Source organism: Psammomys obesus, unplaced genomic scaffold, assembly GCF_907164565.1.
Source record: "Psammomys obesus unplaced genomic scaffold, mPsaObe1.curated_primary_1811, whole genome shotgun sequence".
In the NCBI taxonomy this organism is placed as follows: Eukaryota; Metazoa; Chordata; class Mammalia; order Rodentia; family Muridae; genus Psammomys; species Psammomys obesus.
The window spans coordinates 2,089,002-2,095,001 of NW_026590701.1; the positions used below are offsets into that span (position 1 = coordinate 2,089,002).

General features: G+C 39.3%; 1 protein-coding gene across 1 annotated transcript in view; it reads right to left on the reverse strand.

The window, feature by feature from the left end:
* Arhgap5 (Rho GTPase activating protein 5) overlaps positions 1-4,749 on the reverse strand; it is a 64,597-nt gene extending 59,848 nt beyond the window's left edge. The window contains exon 1 of the mRNA XM_055608570.1: positions 4,669-4,749. The gene's annotated coding sequence lies outside the window, so the exon portion shown is untranslated. The remainder of the gene's footprint in view (positions 1-4,668) is intronic.
* Between the last annotated feature and the right edge of the window lie 1,251 nt (positions 4,750-6,000).

The following is a 6,000-nucleotide window of genomic DNA, read 5'->3' on the forward strand; positions in this document are numbered from 1 at the left end:
TAAAAGAGAGAGATAGACATATGGACTATAAAGATAGCTCAGTAGAACTGAGTGTGGTGGCACACACCTTTAGTCTCAGCACTCAGGGAGGCAGAGGCTATGTGTCTGAGGCCAGCTTGGTCTACAAAGTGAGTCCAGGACAGCAAAGACTACACAGAGAAACTCTGTTTCAAAACAAACAAACTGTCCCAGCAGTTAAGAATACTTGTGCTGCTCTTGTAGAGGTCCTGTACTCCACTCCCAGTACCCACATGGCAGCTTACAACCATTTAATCACTCCTCTTCTGGCCTCTGTAGACATTGCACATACATGATGCACATACATTAATGCAGGCAAAGCACTCAGACACATAAAATAAAAAATCTAAGTTAAGAAATACAGTCCTAAACAAAGCTGACTTTAAGTATTTGTCTTTTTTTGTAAGTCACAGCATTTATTATATGAAATTACATTTCTAAGACCTGATTATACAGAAATAACTCTGTAATTATTTGCTCAATCTTAAATAACCCTATGTAGTAAGTTTTGGGGCAGCCTAGACAAAAAGTAAGAGCTTGACTTATTAAGTCTAAAAAAGAAACAAGCATGATGATTTGTGCCTGTTAATCACAACATAATCACAGAAGGCAAGAGAATCAGAAATTCAAGGTCATCTTTGGATAGATACCAACTTTAAAACCATCTTGGAATACATGAGATGTGTCTTAAAAACAAATAAAAACTCCATAGCACCACCAATACTCACCCACCCACCAAAGCTAAGGAGATAAACACAACATGATATATGTCTTAAGAGTTGGAAAACGCAGTATGAATTCAAATAAATGAAAGATAAGTTACAAGTTATAATAGGTTAAGGTTTGGAAAACTTTTTTTTTTCTATAATGGGTTGGGGAAATAAGGTTTTGCACACTGTCTAGTGTTTGTCATTATTACTTGACTTGAGAATAAAATGATCTTGTTATTATAGACAGATATTTGAATTTCATATTGTTTTCATGTATTTTAAAATATTATTCTGACAATGCTATTTCAGAATTAAAAGAGGAATAAATAGGCCAGATTTAATCCAAAGGCCATAGTTTACAAACATTAGATAAACTTTTAAAAATGTTTATGTGTTTAAATATTTGGCTTGCATGTATGTTTGCTCATGTGTGCCTGGTACTTGTGGAAGCCAAAAGAGGGTATGGGGTCAACTGAAAGCAGCCATGCGTGGTGGGTATCAAACCCAGGTCCTCTGCAAGTAGCTCCTGCTCTTAACCACTGTGCCATTTCTCCAGCCCTGAGATGAATTTTTTGTGAACAAAAAAAATATTTGAATAAATATTTGGTATGGTTTGGGTTTCAAAAAGAAGTTATTCCAGCAGTGAGAGTGATGCAGAGTGAACTGAGCACAGCAACCACACTGGAAAGTAGAGAAATATGGCGAGGTACAAAGTATGCTGGAAACAGATCTTGTAAGAGAGCAAACAGGAGTTCAACCTTGTAAAAGGAAGCAGAAGAGTCTAAAAGTAGAATGCAAGAATGAATTTGATGGGATACAAAGCCTGCAAAAATGGACAACTACTGTATGCTTATGCACCCAAACTGCAAAGAACAGTGCCAGTGAGAGAACTTAGTGACTGGCACTAGACCGATGAAATAAACGAGTTAGTGTTTCTCAATGAAAAGTTAATCAGTTTTAGCAACAGATGGTGCTATCACCTGAGTTTCAGGTGTTATCTCCAAAGACATGAAATTTGGTAATGAAATGAGGTAAGGTCAAGATGAGCAACAAGAACATAAGGTTCAGAAAATTTCAGGATCATTGGGTATTCCTAGAAATATCTGAAGAATCCCATATATATACCAGTTACCTTAAACAGTCAAGAGTCAAAAAGAAGTGTTACTTTCGCTTTGAAAAGATAAACAGAAATAAGCACAGATTTTTTTTTTTTTTTTTATCAGTAAAATGGCATACTCAACAAGAAGAAAATGGACAAAGTACACCAAAAACCAGAAACTAAGAAGTGTGGTCCATCTCTCCAGGGCTGTTTGATGTCAAATACAGAGAGAACTTTTACGTTTGTGTTTTCTCCTATTTCAACTTACTCATAAAGTACAAACTGATGCTCTTATACTTTGACCTTGTGTTTTCTTTTCACTTGGCAATCCAGATTACACTTCCCACATACTCTTGGTCCATAGACATTCCTACTTCAATATCTTCTTTTCTTCCTTATTTTCCTAATTTACATTACTTTTAGGTAGTACCTCTTTCATACAAAATTTCTTCAATCCACACTACATGCATTTTTTGTTTGTTTTCCTTATTTAATGTGTACAGGTACTCTGCCTGCATGTATGTCTATGTACTGCTTGAAAGGAGTGCCCACGGAGGCCAGAAAAAGTCAGTAGATTCCCCTGGAACCGCAGTTACAGACAGTTACTAGCTACCATATGGGTGCTTGGACTAGACAGAACCTGGATCCTCCAGGAGCGTAGTTGGTGTTCTTACTGCTGAGCCCAATACCCTGCCATTTATAGCAAATTTTACATCAGTAATGCACTTTAGCCAAATTCATCTGTTCTGTACTCAGATTTAGCTTTTTATATTGTTTCATATCTTAAACTTTCTTTCAAAACTGTAAGCTCTGGGGTTGAAAACATGGCTCAGCAGATAAGGGCTCAGCAGATAAGTACTGCTCTGCTAGGCTGGGAGTTTGGTAGTGCACAGCCACTCCAGTTCTAGGAGAGCAGATGCCCTCTTCTGGCCTCCAAGGGCACCCACATGCACATGCGCATATACAAACACAAACGTTTGGGGCGAGAGGGCTCAAAATTAAAAACAGAGGACAAACAGCTATGAGCTCTGACAGGAGTTAAGGCTATGGTTCATAAACACTTTCTTGTATTGCTTACAGTGCATAGATTTTCAATAAAATATTTGCTAACGTTAATAAGATTAATCTGAAGTTAGAAAAAAATTAAAACCAATATTTGCCATTAACTCTGCATGATGAAAAGCTTGCGAAAAATCTAAGTGAAAAATCTTAGTCATATTTTAACCATAAAATAAAAGTTATGCATAACTTTTCCTAAGTAATACCTCTAATCCTAGAGTAAGAAGAAAAGTCGTTATTTCACTGCTTCGCTTTGTGAAGATGGTCAGATTCCAGAACACAGGCTAAAAACAATGTTTTCCTCTGTGAAGGATTCCAAAAAGATGAGAGAGAGCGGTTCTCTTCTCTAGAGCTCACAGTACTTTATCTACTTACTCCTTTACAGTCACTGCCTCTTGTACTGACATCTGAACTACCTTACTTCTAATTCAGCCTTTTATCCCCACAGCATGTTATTAAGTGCAAAATAAAAATAACCAAATTAACAAACAATACATGAGACAGAGGTCTTAACACTTCTTAATACTGACTTTCGTAGGTAAAAAGAAACAGAAACTGCCTTGCTTTGGGAGGGTGACTTGTCAGAGGAAGTCGCAAGGCATCTAGGGGAAGACTCCAGGGATCTAAGGAACAGAGCCTGAAACTCACTTTAAAAAATGCATTTTAAATTCTTATGTTTGACTTTTTAAAAATTCTAACAGTTCATTCTAGTTTGTTTACAGTACCTGGGAATATACCAAGGGCCCTGTAAATGCATGCTAGATAAGTATTCTACACCAACCCAACACACTTTAACATTTTCCCCTAGTTTGATAAAAATCAACAAAACCTTGCACTTAAATGGTTCATTATACAAACTGCCAAATGGATGACATAGTACTTTATTAAAGTTTCTTCACTATTCTTTTAGACACATTTCTTTCTTGTACTTAATGACTATTACAAACATGAAGTAACACTACAGAATGCTTCTTGAGTCAATTAACTAACCACAGTGCCTTCTTTATCTGCAAGAAAAAACTTTTTCCAAATAAACAACTGGAAAAGTTTAGTATAGTGTTCATGAAACTTGCTTTTCTTCACAACGTAAGGATGTTGGCAGAGTAAGAGTGGTTGCCTAGTATGTGAAAGGCCCTGAGTTCAATTCTGCAATAGCAGTGTTTGTGTGTGTATATGGGGGTGAGGGGAGGATTACATAACAAATATTCAAAGGTGAACTATATCTTCTAATACCCCCCAAAAGGCAAATACAGCATTTTATTTCATATAAAACCTTAATTTTCAAGGTGGAAATTATCTCCAAAAAAAGTGTGCTAAGTCTGTCTTTCTAAAAACAGAAGAGATGGTATTTCAAAATAGTCCAGGTAAATAGCACGTAAGAGAATTATGATATTAATCAAGATAGTGGATTGATTTTGAAAGCGGTTGGAGATGCAGCTTGGTGGTAGAGTACCATGCAGCGTCCTGGTTTCAATGTCAAGTACCACATGAGAAAAAAATCTAAATGCCGATTTAGTTTAAATGGACAAAGGTACAATGAAAAAAAAAAAAAACAATAAGCACAATTTGGTGACTTCTTTCTATCCACATGTAACCAAACCCATTCCCAATGCCCTTCATAATCAATGTGCAAAGAATGGGGGCAGGCATGCTGACATGAGTTAAAGAATGTAACCTAAAGACAACCAGATCAATAATTATCTAATTGTCTATACTGTTGGATTATGCTTTAAATCAATCAGATCAATAGCTCTATTTCTTGAAGTTAAAAAGCACACACACCCCTAGCCTTTCAATCCACAATCTTCATAAACTTCTCCAACGCCTTAGCAGGCTTTCGTGACCCACAGTTATAACGTTCTTCCTCTGCTCCACATTCTATAGAAAGGAGAAATATGGGTCAATTACCAAGAATTTTTAAAAAGCCCAAAATGAGAAATTTAAAATTAAAGAAAAATTTCTTTGGAAGCTGAAGGTTAGCATATACTATTAATCTACATGAGTAAAAATACTGAAAAGGAGTTAACATACACATAAACTGGAAATGACAGTAAAACATCCAAACTCGTTTTACTGACGTCTGTATTTAAATCCAAGTATTTTGGGGGAATAGTTACATCTGGATATAATGGTTGCCAGAAGAACCGTTTTTTAAATGGGGATTGAGAGAACTCTTCCACGAAGTGAGCAGTCTCCTCAATGCAGGCAAACATCTCCCAATATCCCCGTTCAAACTGGATACTGGCTGTGGACTGAAGCAGCAATCCCCACCTCACACACCTACAGAAGGCAACACGCACAAAGACCAGTAAACAGGCATTTCACTGCTTCACACTTCAACACTTTTTAAAATGTCCTTGCTCCCTACCTTCACAAGGAGAAAGCAAACTGATAAATAACATTTAAGGCTAGATGGCTGAAAGATCCACTCACCTCACTATTTTGGTTTAGATTTAGTAATTTTTACTTGTCATTTACCAAGCACCAGACCAAACTGGATTCCCATTATGGTGAAAGTATGAACGTCTCTACGGCAACTTTCTGGGAATTTCACTCGGCGTCCTAACAGTTGGTCCTTACTTTCTAGCACCTTTCGGCCTTAGCTACTCACAGAGCCGGTGCCTCACTTGCATTTCCAATAACGCAGGAGAGGGAGGGTGTGCAGGAGCGTATTTATGTGTGGATAAGTGCACGCGCGCTCCCGACTGCTCCCCGCCCCCACCCCGATACTTTTCTTCGCTGGGAACCGAGGGAAATTTTAGAGGTTATTCCGGCCAAAAATACAAAAAAAAGCCTCGGGATCAAAGCCCCAGGCGGCAGCCGTCAAACGGCAGGAACGAGTCCGATTTCGGGTGGCTCGGGGCAACTTCTCGCCCCCCAGCCCGGGCTTCGGCAGAAGGGAATGTGGCAGGGAAGCCAGGAGGAGTCGGGGAGACGAGAGAAAAGTGAGAGGCCGAGCCCCGGGGGAGGCGGGTAAGTTTGCAGCCGCGGCGGCGTCCCCGCGGCGCCCACCGCGCCCGCCGCCCAGGTGGAACTCGTTACCGCCGCAGCCCGCCGGCGGCCGCGCCACCTCCTCCCGCGCGCCCCGGGAGCCGCGGGCGGGCTGCGGCCGGC